The following is a 23,978-nucleotide window of genomic DNA, read 5'->3' as shown; positions in this document are numbered from 1 at the left end:
CAGCCTGGATTTTCACATTGCTTTGCTGTGGTAGACCCAGATCTTAACCAAAATCCCAGTTATGGGCTCTTTTTCTGGCTTGACTAATGTGTTCCATTTTGTCTCTCTCTGAGGATGACCTATGTGAACAAAGATGCCCTTGCCAGCCACTGTGTTGATAAACCTTACCTAAAGTTCTTCATTCTGCCTTCCCAGGCACAAACAGTGCATCTGAAAGCTTAGATGTGAATTTTCCCAACACACCTTGAGCCTCATTTGTTTCAGTTGTTCTCTGATCATTTGGATTGGTCCAAGCAACCCACAAACCCAACATCAACTTGTGTGCCAAAGTCACCAGTTCAATAAATAATGACATTAACCACGTAAAGGTTATGTCCCTTTAATATTCATCTCACACTGTGCATTTTTGCATCTTGTTTGACAGTCAGTTGTGGAGACAGCAAGCCTGAAAAGCTTCTTTTGAAGAGAGCAGTGTTGGGTGCCAGGTTGTCATGCAATATGTTGTTTCTCCTCCTCTGCTGCATATCAGGGAGGTGAACTCCTGGGATAGAGATGGCTGAGGAAAGACGCTAATTTGGAAGTTGACATCTGACAGAAAAAAAAATAGAGGCAAAATGAAGAATGCTGTTACAGATATAAAAATAAGCAAGAGATCAAATTGAGGATTTGGTCAAGACAGGAGCAGGTGACTCATTGTGAAATAAAGGAATCCATTAGGGATAACTTGCTTTTGAGTCTTCTTTTACTTTGGGGCTTTCAAACCATTGCTGATTCCTCCTCAGAATCAGTTCTGATGATCCTGATACTTGGGAGTGAAAACCTTTTGCTTATTCTGCATCTTATTTACTTCTTAAAGTGGCTGCCAGGTTATATAACTGCCACATCATGCAACTCCTACACAAAGTCCCAAGAGAAACAGGATTAACTGAGGAGGTGAAGACTTCATCAGTCGGTGTCTTTGCAGATCAGCAACTTAATAGCCTTTAGTCTGTGTTGCTGTCTTCTTGTTGTGTTTCAAACTTAAAAAGAGTTGGTTTAGATTAGATATTAGAAAGACATTCTTGGCTGTGAGGATGGTGAGACACTGGCACAGGGTGCCCAGAGAAGCTGTGGCTGCCCCATCCTTGGGGGTGTACAAGGCCAGGTTTGATGGAATTCTGGTCAGCCTGTTCCAGTGGAAGGTGTCTCTGTCCATGGGAGGAGGGTTGGGAACTAGATGATCTTTAAGGGCTCTTCAAACCCAACCCATTCTATGATTCTATGGCTATAAGAAGGGGTTAGAAAATCAGAATATCTGTAAGTTATCACGTAAATTATCTGCTACTTGGTAGATAATTGTAAGATCAGAAGACTTAGAAAGGGATGCAGCAGTACCCATGAAAATACAAAGTTGGCAGGTTTATGAATAAACAGATATTTATGGAGAGAAAAATATTTCAAGGAACTAACAAATGTTGTTAGAATAGCAATGACTCTCTTGTACTCTCCACTTGGGAATCCTTTGGTGTAGATATGTCACCTTTTTCTTGATGGATGTATTTTGTTTAAGGCATCTTCTGGTAATAGGTGCTGTAAGTGCAGCTGCTGCACAGCACCAAGGGCCATCTCAGAATAATAGAAAGTTTAGAGTTTGAATCCATCCATCACAAGAAAAGACTACCTAAGATGTGTGAATCAAATAAATGTCTGTACACAGCTCTAAAACTGACAGCAACTTCATTTCTTTTGTGCTTAAAGGAGATCAGGATAACTTTCACTCTAACTTCACCAAAATAGCCCTGGCCTTTAAACTTCATGTCACCAAAGCCAGGAATGAAGGAAGATGGGATAATTTTTTTGCACTTCATTGCTTTATCTATGCTTGATTTAAGATTCTCCTTTTTTGAAACAAACAAACCGAATCCACAATCCCCAAAACAACAAACCCAAACAAACAAATAAAACTCCACAAACCAGCAGCATGAAAGATGCAAACAGTTTTGGGTTTTTTTATTATTCTACAAAGAAATATTCCTTTTATGGTCCAAGGGAATAAGTCAATTTGTGCTAAAAAGGAAAGAACAGGAAATGTGCCTAAAGATGTAAAGGTTTATTATGCCACAATATGTGCCCCTGGTCATTCCTATCAAACAACTAAGGAGTGGTAATGGAGCATGTTCTCCACTTTATTTGTCGATATTCATCTTCTGTCCCTTTGCTGCTGCTCTAAACTAACAAATTTAGAATATTCAAACCCCTGCAGTTGTTATGGCCCAGTCCAGGGATGGGATAAAATCTGAACTCCAAGAAAACCCAGCCCCATCCTAGAAGTCAATGGAGGATGTCTCTGGTCTGAGCTGAGGATATGAACGAGTTTATTCTGTGGTCTTCCCTGTTCTTGGAATTTTTGGGGAAAAGGGGCAGTAGAATGAGAAAAGAAAAAAAAAAAAGGTCTTTTTTATGCTGGTTGAGAATAAGAGTAAATTATATTTTCTTGGGGAATAAACTCTTGAAGCTTAACATAGGTTTTCCTCTGTAAAACTTGTTAATGATCTGTTTTGAACACATTTAGAAAAAGTATCTTCCCAGTAGGAGGCATTTATATTAGACAGACTTTCAGTTTTTTGAAGTGTTTGATGAGAGAGAATAGGATATATGAGAGAAGGACTAAAATCTGAGTGTTGCCTCTCTCTTTTAAACACTTACATAAACAGCAAAGATCCTACTAAGCCAATGTTTCTTTTCAGGGGGAGATAATACACAATTTTGCTTTCATGTTTCAAAGGGGTTATGCTGCTTGTATAGGACCTTGCAGACAGTCAATGCCAGAGATGGAAACAGAATTCCTAATTTTCTATCCCACACTATGCTCAAGTCACTGCAGAACAGGCTGGTACAACAGGCCAATAATGAGCCCTACACTCAAAATACAATAAATCCTTTGGGGTATGTCTGTCTTTTGAAATTATTTTGATCTCCCTTGAATTAGCAACCCTTTTCCATAGTAATTTCTCTAATCATTACTCTGTGGGTTTTTAGAAGCTATTTCAAGAATGGAAGAACCACAGGAATAAAATCCATATGTGTCTTTGGAACTTTTCTTTCTTTAGATTTAAGTGAATATCCACATGCCTAACCAGGCCTGTGCTCTAAAAAATAGAGTAGAAATTAGAGTGATAAAGAAATAATTGAAAGAAGGTGTGGAATTTGAAGTGAGATAAAGAGTGTATAGCAGCATATGGGAAGAATTATATGTGGAATGTATGGCAATGAACTTTCTGCTAAGAATAAGAGGAAAACTTGACAAGTTCTGCAAGGGGGGTGTTAGGGTTTACTGAATAAATTTTCTCCATGAAAAACCTGTCTAAGACTTCAAACAATAAATGCTGAATCAGCCAGATAGTCTGTGCAGTGAATAAATGCTCTGTAAACTCCCTTTCCCCCAAACTCTGAGTGAGACCCACCTTCTGTCCACCTCCCAGTCACTTTGTGTCACCTGCAGCTGTAAGTGCAGCACTGACCCTGCAGGGAGGAAAAGGGAGGGCAAATTGGGAAAGGTCCAGAGGAGATGGTGAGCTCTCACTGGCCCTTTTATCTCCATTAAAGTAAGACATTAAATATGCTTTTCAAACTGGTGGTGCTCCTAAATTACCAGATTTGTCTTCAGAATAACATCCTGCAGTACCAGGTAGTGCCTCCAACACTGAGCTGATTCCCTCCATTATAGGAATACTGATTGATAGTTATTTTTGCTGTCACATGTTGCTGAATTATGAATTCTTTATTCATCTGTGCAAGAATAATAGTTTCAGTATAGGGACCAAAAAAAGGAACATGAAAAAACCCTGCATGGGTTCACATCATCTCTATGTCAAAATTCAGCTTGTCCTCACAGAGGAGAGAAGTCTGCTCGGGTCACTCACTCTCCTAAGTAGCTCTTGCCTAAAATACTGATGTCAGTATAATGGATGAGGACAGGCATGTCAAACTCAATTCCTCATTTAGCTTAGATTCAGTTTCCTTGATGGCTGTAGGATCATTAGGGAACAGAAACTTGATATGATAATGAAAATAAGTTTTGATATAGATACTAAACTGATAAATCACCAAGAGATTATTTTGTGGCTACATGATACAGTAGGTTCTGAGAAGCTCAGGGGTAAACCTGACACCTTTCTAGTTACTAAACATATTTGGATATTAGAAAAAATCTTAACAGACGGATAAGGTTTTCCTGCAGCTCTGGAATTGCTTACATATCAGACATTTGGGGTTATAAAGAAAGAAACAGTGATATTATCACAGGAAAGCATTGAGAGAATCATCACTGCCAGAGTGGAACATAAAGGGCAATGACCAGGTAGGACAAGGATAGACATGTTGTGTCACCTTCTTCTGCTGGGAAGGGGGACAAATTAGATGCAGATAATTCAGAGAAGGTCTCCCAAACTTCCCACAGTATTCTGTGATGTCTAATCAGAGTTTGACTGAGTAGGTTTTGGTTGCTGCACACTAATTTATTCATTTCTTCTATTCTAAGAATTGATGTAAGTGCTTGTTGCTTGCATGGCAGTCTGTCAGCCAGTTAGAAGTCAGGACTTCAGAAATGAAGCTTATTGGGAAAAATGAGCAAACCTCTACCTGCTTCTGCACTGTGTTACTGAAGTATTGCTGGTTTTCACTAGCTGAAGTACTTGGACTAGTAAAAAGCAACCAAAAAGGCCATAATTAGTGTGACTTTGTTCTTGACTTTGAGCAGGCAAATGGTCTTCATGGTTGTTTGTGAAATATGTACCAGTCTGGCAATTAAATGATGCTGTTTGGCCTTACTTTAGTTGTTTCCAGGAAACCTGGAGCTCTGAATGCTTTGAGCTTGTCCCTGAGACACTTGTTCCATCTCTTTTTACTGATTAAAGAGCAACATTTTACACAATTATGGTGCCAAATTGATCAAACCTTGGTCATATTCTCATTTCACCAAAAAGATGATAAGACACTCTTTTTTGAGTTCAAATCCCATTAGCATTTCTGTGTCCTGGCATTGAACAGCACAGAAAGTAGGGATGAAATGACCCAAGAAAGGATGTTGAGAAAACAAGACAAGAGATGACAAGATAATGTAGAGTCAAGGTCAAGGAGACATTACTGTGTGAATCAGAGATGTTCTGAAGCATGAAAAGAATACAAGGAGGAAGAGTGGAAGGAGGAGGAGGTGGAAAGAGCTGATAGATGATATAATTTTGCCTTTCATGAATTACTGGGCTCTTGAGATGAGCAGTTAAAAAGAAGGTGCTGTACAGAAAAAGCCATTATGCTTCCCTGAACAAAGAGTTAATTGCTTTGTGAGAAATGCAGTCTGGAAGTGAATATACTTTATGGTGAGGGCATAAAATTTGCTTGAGTAGTCATTGGCAAACAAAAGGAAGTTTGAAGGGAATCAAAAGAATCTGGGAGTTCAGACTGAATTAAAGACCATTTCAGCCAAAAATGAAGGAAGAAGGAAGGTGAAGGACTACTCCAAAAGAATTGTGCTTTTGGGTTGGTATTGCTGTTTCATTTCAAAGTGGTTTGCAATTAATTTTAACCTGCAGAATAACTGGGTTTTTTAAGCTTAACAGAAGCTGGTAGTGTATTTTTTGGTTTAGATCAAAAGGGCCCTAAAATTCAGTTGTGTGAGATTTTGTTTGGTTTCTTTTAAACAAAATAGGTGAAAAATGCTTCACTTTCATGGCAGAATTGGGTTTTTTGGACACAGCTCTGGGTAAACTCTCAGCACACTGTTGTTTATATGTACCATATGTACCTGTCACAGTAAGAAATTCAGGAAAAAAATGCCTTTTTCTTGGAAATGCTCTGAAAATAAAAGGAGGATGAGAGTGCTGAATTGTACAAAGAATGCTAAATGCTCATGTGTATTATTCTGAGTGCAGTAATGGTTATCAGGCATTGTTCTCATCTTGTGCAGTTCAATAACACACTTAAAATCGTGACAAAGAGAAGAAAGAGAGGTCATATTTCTGAGTGTTAGGAAGTACTATGGAATACTTTAATCCTGTCATAGTACTGAACTTTTAAACTTTATAAACAAATGAATCTTTTTTAAATGAGTGTAGTCTCCATAGATCTTTGCAACTTCTCCCTGGTTGTTTTCTCAGTTATTCTGCCTTGAGATGCCAACTGCAAACATGGTGGGAATGAGGATGGTGCAGTTTATTCTCCATAAGCTCACATAATTGTTCCAGTCATGTATGATCCATGATTGCCATTGAATGGAATTGGGAGAGAGTTTTTTAAATAAATTATTTGGGTTTATAAGTATTTTAATACTGGTGAGCTTCTCCCCAGGGTCTGAACACCTGGCACACAACTCAGAGCAGAGCAGACACCCCATACTACAGTTCTGAAGGATATTTTGATTATGTCTTCTGGTGCTGAAGGCTCTGAGTTATTTTGTCAGGTTTGATAACCACCAGAGCACTCACCTTGTCATAACCAGTGCTTTTGGGGCTTCCTTCTGGAAGGAACAGACAGAATTTACCTGAGAACTCAAATGTCTGTTGGAAAAAACTTGATCCTCGGTTTAACCGAGGCATTTAAATAAGGAATTCACTGTCCAAGATACTTGAAATTAATTCATTGTTAAATTATTGTATTTTTTTTTCTGTTTGAGTTCTAGTTACTGGCAAGAAGGAGTATGGAGAAAATTAAAGTCTTTTCTTTAGATTGTTTTTTGGCTCTTATAGCTTCAGATTTTCCATAACAGTGAAAATAAGAGAAGAGATAGAGATATCATTGAAGTTATAGATGCTGTTTTATAAACTGAGAACAAATAGAAAACTGTCTGATAAATCTGCCAATTCTGATATGATAGACAATACTGGCCATACTGACAAGTAATTAAACATGTATCTTAACCAGTGCAGTTTCATGGGAAAAAAAATAGCATCCAAAATATTTTATTTTATTAAAAATACATAAAACCAAAATTGCTAAAGCATTGGGAGTATTGTATTAAAGTTTGTAATCTAAAAGCATCTCTCTTTCTTCAGCTAAGGGAAGTTTTGTATGGACTAAATAGAAAACACTCCTTGATTCTCTTTCTTTGTCCATTTTGACAGTAGTGATGGTGGTAGAATTGGCTCTTCCAATGGAGAAATAAGAGAAGGAATGAAGTTTCTTTGTTTCATTTGAAGCCTTTTACTGCCAAGCTAAAGGTACATGAAGCAAGAGGGGAAGAACAAAGCAGAGGAGAATAGTTTCTGTTTCAGGTGTTGAACCCAATTCCGACATCCAGTGCTGTGGTGAGAAGGATGGGACACAGTGTCTTTTCAGGCTCCCAGAATGAACCTTGTTTCAGGTAATAATCTCTATTGCCTTTCTGGTAGGAATTCACAAAGGTCTTGAGAGAAATGGCTTGCTAAGCCATTCAAATTAAACTGAGAATAGGGAGGAGTAGAAAACCATGGAAGAAAAATATGGTGTAAAGAGAAGAGACTTGAGATAGAAGGTGTAAAAAGTGGCATAAGGCTCATTTCATCTGCTGTTCAGAAAGGCTGGCACAGGAGTTAGCAGTGCTGCTCACATGGTATCTCTTTAATTCTGAGAAAGCACTTCTGAAAATCATAGCAGAAATACAGAGGCACAAATGATCACATTCCTTGCTCTGTTAGCCTCTTCCTTCCTTTCTTCCTGCATGGAGAGAACAATGAGCAGGGGCAGAAGAACATCCTTATGCAGCAGGTATTTGTGACTCGGGTCACTGAAATCCAGCTCCTCATTCCTTACTTTTACAAGTTGCAATTTGAAGTCTGGTGCCATAGCAGATGGATTTGGTTATGTTATCTAGGACAAAATATCTAGGACAATTTAAAAGGCAGACTTGCACTAAAAAAAGCAGAGTATTTCACTGGAAGCAGATGTCATTAGTCTTTTACACAGTCAATTAAATTTCCCCTAAAATGATCACAGAGTATCAATAAATCTGGTCTATGGAAATCTTGATTTCTGATCATATTTCTGTATTCCAAATCCTATTATACAAATGTGTGTGTTCATTAAACTTAAGTTTTAGCACCAGAAATGTATTAAGTAAAGGAAAACAAGATTTCCTCTATGTGTGTATAATAAATATATATTTATAGCAAAGTGGAAGAGTCTTATGGAGACATATTGGCTGGATGAAATGGTGGCTTTTATAAAATCATTTCCAAATATGATAGGAAATTTCCAAAGCAAAAAGAAAACAAAAGCAATGTCCAGTTGTTAAATGCTGTCATGAAATAAAATTGCAGGAGCCATCAGGGAGGATGACATTCATCTCCTTATCAGTGTCTTGTAAACAGCCTAGGAATATTCCCTTGGATAAAGGAAAGTCAGGATGATTCCCACTTGCAAATTTAAACTCCTGTGGTCAGCAATGGAGAATGTGCTGGAAGAAGTTGAACTCCATCACCTGCTGGGATGTGTAGCTCCTTCAGGATCTCTGCAGTGCCATGGGAATAAACCCCACTTGGTTCAAAATCCTGGGGTGGGGAGAAATGAGTGGGGTTTGGGCTGGGAAAGCAGAGAGCCCAATAATTTGTATCATCTCTGCACTGTGTGTGGTGCAGCTTCGAACTCCAGCGGGCCCCAGATGGTGGTTGGGCAGAAGGGCTGCCAAAAGTGAGTGTAGCACATTCATCTCCCTTCCACCACAGCACACCATCTGCTGCCAGTTCCTTGCGTCTGTTAAGAATAACAAATAATTAATAACAATTGAAGTAATTTAATTAATAAGTTCCTGATTGATTGGAACCCGTTTTCATCGGGGCTTGCTGCTTTTGTCTCATTTTTTTTTTCATGTGTGCAGGTTACATAAAAATGCTTTAACACTGTTTCTAAGTGACCAAAGATAGAAGTGAATTGTGTGTCTCTTCTGAATGCTGATATATAAACTCTAAAAAAGCAGCTTTGCCTGGAAAGTCACCTGTCACTGAGGCTGAAGAACAGATTTTAGAGTTTTTGCTGGATTTTGATTCTAATGAGTGCACTCATGTTAATCTGAGGTACAACCTGGCTCCAGGAAGGTGGTGATCTCTAACTATTGTTGAATTGTTCTTTCATAGTCAAAATTACACTCAACTTGGAAAAGATAAAATTCTCCTTCAGTTTACTGTATTTCTCCCACAAATGTACATTTCTCATTCATTTTTATTGCATACATTATGCCCTTTACGATGTTGTTTTGATTATTTCTCTATAACTCTTCACCTGCTGTTTCTGAATCATTGCTCAAAAATTTCTAATACCATAATTTTGTGTCAGTGATACAGGCTTTTAGGCATCTAAAATAATTTATTATGGGTAATAACTACAGATTTTGCATCTTTTTCTTATAAGTGCATTTTCAAACTTAATAAGGCATAACCATATTTATAAGAGGATGAAAGGTTCCAAAAATAAGCACAAACACTGTTCCTCAGGATTTGACTTCTTTAGATATGTATGTTAATTCAATAATTTTCCCCAGGCATATTTAGTTACTTATTTTATTTCCTTTTACATCAGATTTTTGTTTTTCCTGTACGATGCTTTATGTCTATTTGCTCTTTCTAATATCAGAGCATTCATAGTTTTGTCAAACTGTTAAAAATTCAAATTCACAGGCAGGGGGAGAGGCAGAAATAAGATTAGTCCTGCTATTTCCTCCCTGGGTGTGCACCAGCCACCACTGTACTCACACAAGGGAGTGTATCAATCACTTCTGATATTTTATTCTTTTAAGAGGTCACGTTGGAAAGGCCAGAACTGAACCTTCCCCTCATATTTACTCATCTTTTACACATTCCCAATGTATTACCACGGTATCAGTTTGTAATATAAAAGCATTGTTTACTTTTGGCATATATTAAGAAGTGGTTTGATTGATGTCATGTGAAACAGCCAAATTATTCTCTGATAGCAGCAGCTGCTCCTTTGTTTTTGACAGATATTTACAGCCAGGAATCATAATCCCATAAACACTTTTTTTTTTTCTTAGAAAACAGGTATTATTCATTCCATAGTACATTGGGTGCAGTTTATCATTATCAAACTCACCTGTATTGCAGGTGCTGAAGTTTCTGAAGGGAGAATTGCCCTTCCTCTGTCCTGCCCCACACCTGAATTCAGCTCCTAACCTGGGAAATGCCAAGCAGGTTTGCACCTGGGGGGGAGTTCTTGCATCAGAATCTTCAGGAGGACTTTTAGGGGTTGAATTTAAAAGTTCCCAAAGAAAGTTTTCTTGGAATTGTTCTTTTTAACCTTCAGGGTTCCAACTGCCCCCAGTGGAAATTCTTGCTTTTAAAAATCCACTGGACACAGAATGATGCTCCAGAAAAATAAGATTGGAAAAGAGCAATGGCCAGAGGGTTCAAAAATTCTCGTTTTGCTTTTTGTAACAAGCTATTTCAATGAAATTTGATGACTAGTTTGCAACAATAATTCTAACCTACTATTTTCTCAAAATGTTTTTTTCTACAAATATCAGATCTTATTTTGCACTATACTGGCAGTGAGAATCTTCAAACTTTAATAAACTTTAAGGTTCAAAATGCTTTAAGTTATTGTGATAAATTATTAATCTCTTTCTTTTTGGAGAAGAGTCTTTGATAAAAAGTTTCCATAATACAAGTCTCAGTTTAAATAATATATGTTTGTGTGTGTGTGTGTTTATGCACAGAGCAGTTTCTAAACCTTGAACATTTCTGCTTTATAAAATAAATTATGTCAACAAATTATTCACGGAGCAGAGAGTGTATGAACTCTATGCATGTATCAAAAATATTCTTCAGGTAATTACTGGAGAGTAAAATGTTGTAGAGCTGTCATGAAGTTCTCCATATCTAAATGAAATCTCCCTCTTCTGTGACACTTAAAAATCAATTATTTCTCTGTGTCTCCCATTCTATAATATCAAGTCTGATCCTGATTATTGATCACGTACTATTTCTGAAAAGCGAAGCAGGAATTTTATTTTTCCAACAAAGAAACAGCAAATAAAAATAATTTTTGCAGTGCTGGTGTATATAAAAGGTGTAAAGACTCAACAGTGTGATTTGGGGGGAGAAAAAGTGGGGGCAGAATGGTTTGCAGGTATCAATAGGGGGTTTCATACATAGTTGTCTCAGCTCTGGATTGTTCCCATTACTGACCATGCTGAGGCTCCAGGACATTATGGATGTCTCACTACAAGGAAATACAAAGAAATTATTCTGGTTTTTTACTCAGTAAGTGTTTCTACATCCCAACAATCAGAGGACACAGGGAAAATCTCTTTTCTAGCCCTTTGCTTTTGGAAGGCTGAAATGTAGATACACTGCAGTGATCTGATTCAGAGTAATGTAAGGGTTATATCAAAAATGAAATAAGATATTAAAGAGCCATATTGAAGCCTTGGAAAATAAGTTTCTTGTCTCACCATTTTCTCAGGTTTTAGTAGTACTGCTCACATATAATCCTTATTTTGTCTTCCAAGCCAACAGAATTTGTATCTGTCTGTGCTCACAAGAGCTGTGTAAGGAGAATATCAGGGCTGAGGAGCAACAGGAATTGGATGTCATTTTCTGTGCCACTTGTGTAATCTGTAATAACAGAGGCAACTAATAACCTGCATTTCTTCCTGACAGCTCCCTGAGCTGGAGAGCAGTTCCTGCTGCTGCCCAGGAGCTGTTTGAGTGGCTGAACTGCTCCGAGTTGGCTCAGATTTAAGGGTGTGCTGAATTATAGCCACGTGCACTAAGTAGAAGGCCTGAAAATCTGTTTTAATTATGGGTTTTACCAATACATGAGTGCAGAGAGAAAATTCCCCTCTTTCCATGTGCTCACAGGAAGGAGGGATGAGATTAAAGCGCAGCTGATTCTTACAGCTCTGAGGTAGTTGTTCCACAGCCTGTGCAGTGTTTTTCTGTTCTGAAGGATTGTTCCACTGTGCCAGCACATGGAAATGTGTCTTACAGACTCTGTCCTACTGTTTGAGTGGTTTTAGCTGTATTTTCTAATTTGGACCTTAATAGAGGAAAGTCAGAAATGGTTTTGAAAGCTTCATGTCAAGACCAGACAGACCAGTCAAGGACTGAACTCGTGTCTTCTTGCACCAGACTGTGTCTGTGTTTGGGACCTGGTACTGCATCTAGTCAAGAAAAACGAATGTGAATGTTATTTAATAAGATTTTTTTTTTAAATCTTTAAGACTGGAATAGAATATAATTCATAGAGATGTTTTATTGACATAAATACAACTTTGTGGTGCCACCAAAAGACCTGCAACATAGATGTCTCTTGTGGAGACATCTGAAAGCCAAATCATTTTCTCAGAAATTTTGTATGATCTGTTGAACTTCTGATTTGATTCAGGCCAGAGGTGCCTTTGAAAATCTTCATTTCTGTTTGCTCCAGTGCCATGGGGGAAGAGTTTGCTGCATTTTGAGGGCTGTGCTGTCCCCTCTCTGCCCCTTCCTGTGGACCAGATCCACATCTCTGTGTCTGGCTGAATGAACCCTCCTGTATCCTCAGGGTTCAGGTCCTGAGGAAATCAGAATTATGACTGTACCATAATAACTTCTTCTGTACTCAAATTTTTATTTGTTTATTTTTTTTCCACACAGTCATATTTTTTTAACATCTGAGCTGCTTCCTTCCCATTTAATTCTCTAAAAAATTAAAAGCTGATTATTAGTGCACTCCTCATTTTTAACTACTTTAATCTATGTCATTCTTGCTACAAACATGAATCCAACCCTTGGCTTCCTAAAGCCTGATATTTGTCATTCTCAGCTCCTCCTGAGCCCATGCCCTGGACAGAAGTGTTCTGCCAACATTACAACTGGCATGATACTCACAGAGTTATACAAGTACTAACAACACATTTTTTTTTTTTTACTTGGTAGGAAGTAGATTTGACAGCAAATACTGAAATAACTGATTTGTCTTTGTATAATAATGAAGCTGTTGAGAAACTGAATTTTAAATCAAAAATAGGAGTTTAATCAAAAGTTATACATCAAGTTTGGAATGCTCTTAGGGTAACAGCTTTGGGGTTTCTTTCAGCTGGGTGTTCATCACCCACCTCAAAGTGAGGTGTCTCTCTGAGTTCATCCTCTGGGCTCTGTCCTGGCCCAGGGTGAGCTGTACCTGCCTCCTGTGGGTGTTCACTTCACCTCAGATATTATTTTCAGGTGTTCTTTTCTCTCTGCAGATCACAACTAAGTCAGAGCAGATACTCCTAAATAGCTCCAGGTAGATGTCAGGATTCACAGGCACTGTTCCCAAAGTTAATTTGGATTTCTGGATGCATTTTAGACTTATATATGTACATATGTAGACACAGCTTTGTAAAATGTGGACTCCTTGTGGTCTTGCCCACTGGGGTGGTCCAGGTGAGGTTCAGAGGCTGCCACTCTGCAGGATTCTTCTTCCCCTCCAAAGTAGGGCAACTCAGCATAACAGTGTGCTCAGTTGTCAAGGGAAAAGAGATCCATTTTTGGTATATGAAAGAGCAAACAGAAAGAATTAATCCGTATTTCAGAAGTTTTCCATAGGAACAGATTTGCTGCTGGACTGGAATGGGTATTGCTGTTCAGTTTTGCATTTTGGTGTTCCTGTAGATGCACTTATGTTCATTACCATTGAAATGCTCCTGAAATGTCTGGACAAAGGGAATATTGACTCAGGCAGAATGTAGAAAAGGTTCAGTGCCTTTCCAGCTTCCTATACGTGTTTTATGAGGAAATAATAATCCTGTTATTAATTCATAACTTGGTCCCTTATACAACCCAGCAAAATAATAGATAAATATTAGTCATAAATCAAATAGCTTTTTGCCATGTAGAGGGGTTTATTCTACAGCTGTTCTGCTCTTATTGTAGATGATGTTTCTTTTGTATCATTTTATCCTATTAGAATTTGCTGTCCTAAAATACATTTTTAAAAGGATTTGACAACAAAAGCAATACAGGCTGAGGACATGTATTGCTCTTATGTTAATGCAGGATTTAATTTCTTATGCTTTACTTTATGCCAAATCAGAGAAAATACCTATCTTGTTCCATTCTAATCTATCCTGGGCTTTTTCTTTCTAATGTACCAAAATTCCTTACAGTAATTAAAAAAAAAACCAACAACAAACAAACAAAACCCCCAAAACACACACACACAAAAGGGAAGGAATAAGAGGGATACATTTCACTTCTATTCTTGACACAAGAGCATGAAGGTCAAACCACTAATATCAAAATAAAATAATGAATGGGTAAATTTCCTCCAGATTATTCCACAGTTAAAAACTTTCTTTTTATTGTTTTAGTCTGGATTGAAGTGTCACAAAAGGGGCAGTTCTAGTTGGCTCTGCTCCCATTTCCATTTAATCTTTCATTATTGACAAGCTACAAAATTAATGAGAAACTTGGGGGGTGGGGGGGTCCAGCCTGAATTAAAATTAAAAAAATCAGGAAGGTATGAGGAAACATTTTTTTCTCTTTCAGGTGATTTTCAGAATTAAATTAGTAGCCATATTCTGTTCTGCAAGATCATTTCTCAGAAAAAAAAAATTCTAACTTGTAACCTGCTGGATTATACAACTTATATATTATTTAGAATATAATTAATAATTATACTATTGTTAATATTAGTAATTATTTTATCCTTTTAAGCTCCCTATGCAATGTCATTACTCACAGTGGGGACAGTATTTGTTTAGAATTCGTTGTGTGCATATAAAAAGTAAAAAAAGGTATAAAAAGTATAAAAAGGTTCATTTTCAATATTCAGAAAAAGAAAATAACAACCAAACAAAGAAGGAAATAAAATTAGGTGGAATGTGCCAAGTAAGTTTGTTTTGACATGCAATATTGAAGCCCTTTGTTATTGCTCTGAATGAGAATGGTAATTTGATCCCTTTCGGAGGAAATTATAATTTTTAGACTTTTGCAGAAAATATCTCCCATATTTTATAAACCCCACAATATTGTTTTCTGAGCATTTGTTGTATCTGCTCGAAATTGCACTTTTGAAATGAGTTATTGTCTTGTTTTGATGAAAGTCGAACATTTGGTTCCCTTGTTCTCGAGGCGTTCTTTGAATGCTCTGCCAGTTTCGCATAGTTACACTGAAATATTGTTGATATATTTAATGTTTGCTTCTGACATTTCAGAAAACACTCTGCATATTGTCATTGGGGAAGGGTTTCAATGCCTGTTCGAGCAGTTGCACCAACACCAAATTAAAACGTCTGGGAGTTTTCACACATCCCATTGTTCTTTCTACATGAGGAAGCTTTGCCTTCTCGAGCATCTCTCCTTCCTGCAGACATCTGGGTGGATAATTTACATATGCAACCTCAACCTGATTAATATTTCGACAGAGAATATGGTTTATAACTTCTCTTTTGCAAGCAGCAGCAGTTTGTTTACTGCTTTATGACATAGCACCCGTTCTGCTGTCAGATACAACTCCCTGTGTGTTGCAGGTGTATCTGAAGGGGCCAAGGCTGCCTTTTGTCTGCTGGTGCTGAGCGAAACTTTCCCTCTTCACTTGAAGTTTCTGGGGTCTAAGTGATCTACACGACCGAGGCACATGTTTGCACATGCAGAATTTCAACAAAAGTCATTTCCGTCACATCACACCGAAGCAGGAGGAGAGGACAGCTAAAAGTGTGACCCTAAAGATGCGTTTTGAATAACCACAAGTGAAGAAAAGCTTTTAATTCTTCGATATTTGCAACACAATCGTTCCTGTAGTTTATTTTAAGACACTCTTTAGTGGCATGAACAATGTGTGGTGGATGGAAGGGGATGGAGATGCACATTCTCCTTTTCCCTGAAGAGTTATGACTAATACCAGGATTCTCACCTGTTCTTAAAACTACTGAGGGCTTACAGATCTATGTCCACAATGAATTGAAAATAATAGTAATGATATTGATATTATCATTCCTTTGACTTCTGCTTACTTCTAACTCTTTCATTTTACATGTATCCTTTGTTTGCTACAGACATAAGAACTGTTCCTGTAACAAGAGGCAACTGAATAATCTTTCAACTCATTTATTTGCCGATTCTCCTTCCTCTTTCATTTCAGTCACTTCTGTAAGTTTTAATTCTTTTCAACTTTATCAAAGAGTTGTCTTGTAAAGGCAGCAATAGCTAAAAACACTGAGGAGAAAAGGGTTTGTTACAGTTGTTTATAAAACAGATGTTTTAATCAACTAAGTCTGCAATCTGTAGAAGTATAAATTTTAACTTCCCCTTTGAGGAAAAAATCAGGTGCTGATTGGAGTTATGTTTTAGTGATTCTTCTAAGCCTTAATCCATTTTCCACTTGAGTGTTTCTGTATTTGGATTTAACTATAATATTAACTAGAAAACCAAATAATCAAAGTATTTTCAACCCCAATAGACCACCACTTGAAAATTGACACAATCAATGAAATCCACATCAGTTCTTATTTTGCTGTTTGTGGTGATGGAATGTTCTCCTCTTAGGTATGTGCTAATTGTAGTTGGAGATACTTTAAGTATTCTCTACTGGAATTTAAAAATCCATTTTAGTCCTGAAAGGGTTTACAGTGTCTTTTATAGTGAAAGTATTCCTGTTATCTCATACTGAGACAGTTAAGGAGCACTCTCAAAGGATGAATCTGTGGATTCTGGACAGAAGGGAATTACTAATATTAGGATTAAGAGAACCTGATGCAAGCAAATACATATAAGAAAGACTGTTCTTTTGTTAATCCCAACAAAACAATCTCTTGGTGAATAGAGTATGAAGATTTAGAGCTGAGGAGTTCAGTCTTCCTTTACTTCAAGCACTAATAAATATGCAGTAAGTGACAAAGGCTGGAACTGCAGTGAGGAGGTGATAAAATGTATTTTGTACAGTCTTGTCCTCATGTTATTGCACCTTGCTCAGCACATTATTTATTATGTTGCCTCTTAATAAATAATTGATGGAGAACTGATAATACAAAATTTACTGAATATGTAGAGTGGTTTATTATAACATTAATATGCTACAGGTGTGTTTTATTGGTCAATTAACATATGCCTGGAGGTGTGGGGTGATAAATGAGGCTGGTTGGGTGAGGTTTGGATTGGGAGGTTGGTAAAACACATCCTGGATGGTTTTAATGGGGTTGGATAGTGAGGAAAGGTGCTCTAGATGGAAATTGCACTGTGGTTTGGATGTGCAGGCTGATGTTGAACGAGGAAGAGTGAGCTCTGGAAGGGACTAACAATAGCAGTGTGGATCTTTGATGGAAGGTGATTTACTCTGCTATTTGGGACAAACTATCTTAGGGCTAAGGTGGTTTCCATTAATTTCCCAGCTTTCCCAGAAAAGTTGTAAAAGTTAGTTCATCTCCCTCATGCTTTATTTACAAGGCCATGTACAACATAAGCTTACTTGTTATCCCTGAGTGCTGCTCTTAATTAAGTAATGGTGTGATTGCAGCCCAGACTTCAGCTTCTTTGGAAATTCTTCTCTTATTAATAGTTTTCATTATACACAATGGGTAAATGTTTGGAGGGTGAGTGGGGTTGGTTTTCTACTGTTTGGTGGTTTGGGGGTTTATTTTTGATGGCTTCAAGTCTTTCTTTTTTGTATTTATGTGATACTTGTTTTTTTTTTCTATACCTTTTGAAAAGGTTTGCACAGTGTCCCTTGACTATCATTAGGTTTTTCCTGTCTTTTCTCTTGTCAGATTTTCATTCCACACACAACAGAAGACGAGTAGCTTTAGGCTCACTTTTTGAGTAGAGTGGCTGGAAGGGAAAATGGAAAACTGTCTGTGTATTCCTGGCTGAAACTGCCTTAACTACATGCAGAGGGCAGAGAGCTCCAAGAGCAAGAGGATGTTTGCAACAGGTCAGTCCAAGAGTCCTGCTGACCCTGGAGGAATCAACAAAGCCAACAGGCAAGTGCTTGAAGAAGAAGTGTTAAAGCAGAGCAAATGTACAGATAGTTCTCTAAGTAAGGCTCTTATATTTTTGTCTGCAGAATTCTTAACCAGAATATTATATTCAGGCCATTTTGCTTAACAGCTCTTGAGGGAGTTCCCTTCCATTTGTCTAAGAGGTTTTTAATCTTTTTACATATTAACATCTAACCTGTCCTTTTGGAAGGTATTCCATCATTTTAATTCTGAATTTTGTGGGAGAACTTGGATTTACATCTCTGCTCTTTATTTTAAACCTGGTGCCACCTGCTTTCATCACACCCTATGGGTCTTGTGCCACAAGGTGTGGGGAATTATCAATCTATATTCAGTCATCCCGTGTTCCCTCAACTGTGCTCTTACCCATGTTGAAGAAGCCTCAGCTGTTTTCAGCTTTCAGCAAATTTTGTCACCATATTCTTCATTCTTTTCAAGTAGCTTATGAATGTATTAAATACCAGGGGCTCCAGCATGAACTCCTATGGAAAGTTACTGAGTTTCTCCCCCAATTTTTAATCCCTCTAACTTATTTATCCTGCCTTCTACCAGTTTATCACCACACAAGGGAAACTTCCCTTTAACTCACACTAAACCAGTCATTATTCTCTAGTATGTATAAAGTAGTTATTTTGGGAATCCAGATGTTATCATGCTCATAAACTTTATTTAAGGTGCAACTGATTTCTTTGGGGAATGGTTTTAGGTTTTAAGAATGCTGTGACTGACTGCAAAAATCAGGATGACTTTTTGCTTCTTATGTTTAGCAACATCAACAATTTTTTTCTTTCACATATACAACCTCTTTGGCCAGTCTGGAGTCAGGTTTACTCATTAGTATTTCTGCATATTCTGACTAGAAACTTTGCAATCAGTTGATGCCATCTTTGCCCTGTTCAAGTGATCTCAATTTGCCACGTTCAGCTGAAGGTGAGAATGGGCTGTACAGACTCACCAAATGTTCTTAGTCTGCACTGGATGTTGCTGCTTGCTGGGCCAAAAGAATGAAAAGACCAGGAAATGCAGTTTTTATCATCTTTTACACAGGTGGAAGTCCCCAAAAATTCCTCTCTGCTCCATAACAGAACAGGTACTAGAGGGGGAAGGTTTATTTTGAAGTAAATCTCTTCCCTCATCTCCCATTCTGCCAAGCTGATCCTCGAAGTGCAAGCACTGCATCTACACCTCAGCCTACCTGCTCAGAGCTGTTTCTTTCTGTGCTGAAAAGGCAGATGGGCTACTTAGAAACATTATTTTTGCTTCAGCAGGTGATTGCCCAATTAAATGCTATACCTGATTAAATGCTGTAAAAAGTATTTAAGATCATTAGTGGTAACAAGCTTAGCAGAAGGGAGGTAGCATGTAGAATAAAAAGATCCTCCTGCCCTCCTCCACAGCACTTCTCTGAAGAGACAGGTTGAAAATGAAGATTTTGAAGGAAACTGGACTAGTATCAAAAGCACCATGACCTGCAGAATTTCAAAGCAGTTGCATAAGCCTACAAACCAAATGACTGTTAATTGAAGTTGATTTTCCCTTTGTTGAGGGGTCCAAGGCATGAATGTCATTGCTGAGACTGAAGTGTTCACTTGATGTATAGAACTGAACTCTCTACATTTTTCTGGTTTGTTTATTCCTACTTTGCCTTGGGCTTGCTGAAATCAATGGAATTCTTTAGCAAAAAGGTTCTGAGTAGAAACCAGGGGGCCAGGTCCTGGAGTTTGGAAGGGAATACTATCCAACTGTTCCAGTGCATGTAGGGCTGAGTCCTTCTTAAAAATAAGGTAATTTGAGAGCAAACAAGTGCCTCAAAGTTTGATTCAATGTGGTTGGTTGTGGGTTCCAAGCCTGTGCTCACCTACTGAGCACACTTGCAGCTGCTGCTCCTGCCCAGCCAGCTCCTGCCAGTCTCAGTTTGACCCCAGGCATTAAGACAGTTTCTTTTATTTATTCATTCATGCTCTTATTTAATTTTGGCTATTGCTTTGTCTTTTCTGGGAGATAAGTTTGTTTGCACCTCTTCTGTTGTGGTCCAAGTTGTGTGTCTGTGACCAGCAATGGGGGGGATCTGACCTCTCAAAACTCTGTGATTTGCCCTCACTGTCCAAATTGTTATTATTGTGTGGCTGAAATTAGCAGTCTCATATGAGTCATCTGGGAGGACAGTTCTTCAACATCAAAGCTCTACTCACATAAAAAAATTGTGTTCAGATGACTATTTGAGACTTTGATATTTTAATGGGAGTGAGGATTTGCCAAAACAAGGTGCCATATAAAGAAATAATTCTAGGGAGAAAAAAGAATTTTCTGCTCAATATTCACACAAATCATGTTGTGAATGACTAATTTTTAAAAGAAAAATATTGTTAATAACTTATTGGGGAGGCAAGAATCTTTCCTAGCCCTGTCTGGAAGATAAAAGGGCATGATTGGAAGGTGGCTTAGCAAGGGAATGTGATATCTAGACAAGATATCACAGCTCTGCTCTTGACTACAGATGAGCCAAAGTTGTTTAGAGCGGATACCTCTGAGCAAAAAGTTCTTTGAGGAATACTGGCATTTTGGCTGTCAGATCTGCTTCAGGTCCAGTGATTATCAACATCTTAGCTGCTCCCATTCCCTGATGAGCAGGAGTGTTATAGATCCCCTCACAAGTCTGTGCTACAAAACCCTGATGATCAGCGATGCAGTGACTGCATTTATGGGAAGAAAAGACATCATTTCTGGGAATAATATGAGGATGTATCAACTCCACACGTCTTGATTGCAGGCTCTGCAGGTAGCCAAGGTTTCTGTGGTTTGCTCCTTGACCTTCACCTTTGCTTTCACAGACTGCAAACTTCTCAGACACATGCCTGGTGTGAACTGCATCTTAATAGCCAGCCTGCCTGATGGAGAGATTTCCCTCCATTCCTAATTGGCAGAGAGCTGCAGCTCTGTCATCCATCTTCACAAAGATTTGCTGCTCCCTCCTTGCAGCATCTCTGGGGAAAATGTGACAATTTATAACAATTAAAGTTGACTTGAGAGTCCACATTTACATTAGAATCTATAAATATTCCAACACTTCTGACAGATGTTAAGTTTTGCTATCTTTGCTTTGCTTTCTCTTTTATCCCACATCTCTCTACTCCCTTAAACATGCAATAATTTGTGTTGCCTATTAAGAAATGATAAGGGAGAAGTTCAGTCCAGGTGTTCCCATGGTGTGCTCCCCTAAGGAGAGGACATGGATGGGGTGGCAAGTCTAGTGGGCCTTCAGCAGACAAGTATCTTCACTATGACTTCACCAGGAACAGTATCTGCCTCCTCTGTCACTTCCATGAAATCTATTGATGAAGATTGTGTATTAATGGTAGATATTACTGTTCAGTTCATGAGTGTGTTCATCAGCAACCATAAAGCTGTGAGATTGCTTAAATCATGTTGTTTTCATTGTCACACACTTTGTCTTCTACTGTTTTTCTGGTTATTTCTGGGAAGTAACAGAAAAAATGCAAATTTTTGGAGGTGCCTTGTTTAGTAGGAAGTTTTCATGCTGCAGATGGAAGTGCTGCTGGGTTTCCTGTATAAATTTAAAGGGAAAAAAATAAGGTTAAATCCTTGTGCTGTGTGTTTCTGACCTGTGGGGTGTCCATGCATGTCAGATGCTGTTGAAAATTCCAAGGCATTGGACAACAAGGGCTGTTACACACACTACAATGTCTGTCAGTTCAGGAAACCCAAAGACTGGCAAAAGGCAATACAATGAAAAACCTGGTGGGTTATTGTGTCATTTAAATTTGGGGGGTTTATATCTATTAACACAGCTGCTTCTCCTCCTGAAAGCAAGAAAATGAAACTGAGTAGCCAGGCTTCCAGCTCTGCAGGACAAAGACTTATTTCTAAAGAGAGTGTGATATCTCACCTCCTTCAGAGTTTTACATTATTACTGGAATTTGAGCTTTCTCAATAGGTCAGGTTGCAGTTCTTTGGATGGTTTATTTCTACACAATGAACAGTTAATCAGATGTTTTGGCTTGGTGTTTCTCCTCTGGCTCATCCTACCTCCAAGGTCCAGTTCCATATGTTAACCAGACATCAGGCTAATGGACTTTGGCAATGTGCAAATTACATCTCCAAATCTACTTTACACTTAACTAAAATACATGAAAACCACTCTGTTTTTAAAAAGCTGTATTAAAACCCAAGTAACCTACTAAAACAACAGCAGTGTATTTCAAATGTTTGTTATATTTGTGGTGTTCTCTTCATGGTTTTTTTTTCTTTTTTAGATCAGCTACAGGCAACTCACAAAAAAGGAGTTTCAGTTGTCATTAGGTGGCAGAACAGAGATTTCTCTCATGTTCCCATGGAACTTTATCCCATGATGAAAACTAAAGACAAAATTAAACAAGCTCCTGAAGTAATCCTAAGAAATAGAATCTTCAGAACTTAATGTTTCTCCCTTTTTTTCTTTTTAAGCCTGAAGTATATTTTCTTTCTTTTCTACTAAGATGGAAAAATGGCAGGATTTTTCCCCCCCATGGCAGAGGGATAACCAGCAGGTTGTTTTCAGGCCAGGCAGCCTTGCCTCCTGCAGGCTGCTGGCTGGAAATTTGGGGTGTTTGATCAGAAATGATCAATTCTTTGCCATTCGTGAGGGTCATAGTACAGGATAAAAGCAGCCACTGGCAGCAAACGTGGTGAATTATTTAAGATATGACCAAACATCAGTAAAAATATCTGTAGCTTGGTCAAACCCACTTGTTTTAGGAGTGACCTTTGACTCTCTGAAGGCAGGCAGAAAGGGACCTGGGGGGACTGAGGGACAGGAAGCTCAACATGAGCCAACAGTGTGCCCAGGTGGCCAAGAAGGCCAATGGGATCCTGGCCTGGATCAAAACTAGCGTGGCCAGCAGGCCCAGGGCAGTGACCCTTCCCCTGGACTCTGCTTTGGGGAGGACACACCTTGAGTGTTGTGTTCAGTTCTGGGCCCCTCAGATCAGGAAAGAGATTGAGGGGCTGGAGCGAGGCCAGAGAAGAGCAACGAGGCTGGAGAAGGGACTGGAGCACAAGTGCTGTGGGGAGAGGCTGAGGGAGCTGGGGGTGTTCAGCCTGGAGAAGAGGAGGCTCAGAGGTGACCTCAGCACTGTCTGGAACTGCCTGAAGGGAAGTTCTGGCCAGGTGGGGGTTGGTCTCTTCTCCCAGGCACTCAGCAATAGGACAAGGGGGCATGATGGGCTCAAGCTCTGCCAGGGGAAATTGAAGTTGGAGAGCAGAAGAAAATTCTTTTCAGAGAGAGTGCTCAGGCATTGGAATGGGCTGCCCAGAGAGGGGTGGATTCCCCATCCCTGAAGGTTTTTAAACTGAGCTTGGCTGTGGCACTGAGTGCCATGATCTGGTAAAGGGACTGGAGTTGGACCAAGGGTTGGACTCGATGATCTTGGAGGTCTTTTCCAACCCAATTGATTCTGCGATTCTGCCCCAAACCAGAGGACACTGCAGTGCCCTGACATCAACCAGCACTTCCCATCCACTCAGACCTCAGTGAGGTGTTATCAGAGCACATTTCTGCAGCCACATTTCCTGGTTCAGATGTTGTGAACCTCTGCTGGCACCTGCTGTGATCAGAGGAACTGGGATTAGGTGTAATCTAAATTTCTGTGGCACAGACAGTGAGATTACACAGCTCCTGCAGTGATAGTTTCTTGCACTACCACAAATTACAAAAGAGCCCAGGGGCTAATCAGTTATGAAACTCCTACAAAAACCAGGGAGTGAGGGAAGAGAAAATAACAAAAATATTTGTGCTGCTGTCTGAGTGATAAACTCTAGTAGAATAATAGCTAAATTCTTCCCCTAATGAAACACACAGAGGGTAGAAAAGCTTTCTCTAGGAATTTTGCCTGCTAAGAGCAAGTGCAGCATTCCCAGGAAAGGAACAATCCAGAGCATTTCAGTGGAAAATTTCAATTGCCTTTCTTTTCCTGGGGAAAATATGATTTTTGGTGTTTATTCCTTGTGGTTAATTTGGAGTTCTAGGAAACTATCAACCTGTATATCAGATAAGCAG

Source organism: Pithys albifrons, chromosome 14 (assembly GCF_047495875.1).
Source record: "Pithys albifrons albifrons isolate INPA30051 chromosome 14, PitAlb_v1, whole genome shotgun sequence".
Taxonomy (NCBI): Eukaryota; Metazoa; Chordata; class Aves; order Passeriformes; family Thamnophilidae; genus Pithys; species Pithys albifrons.
The sequence above is the reverse complement of the archived record's forward strand: the minus strand, read 5'-3'. Positions refer to the sequence as shown.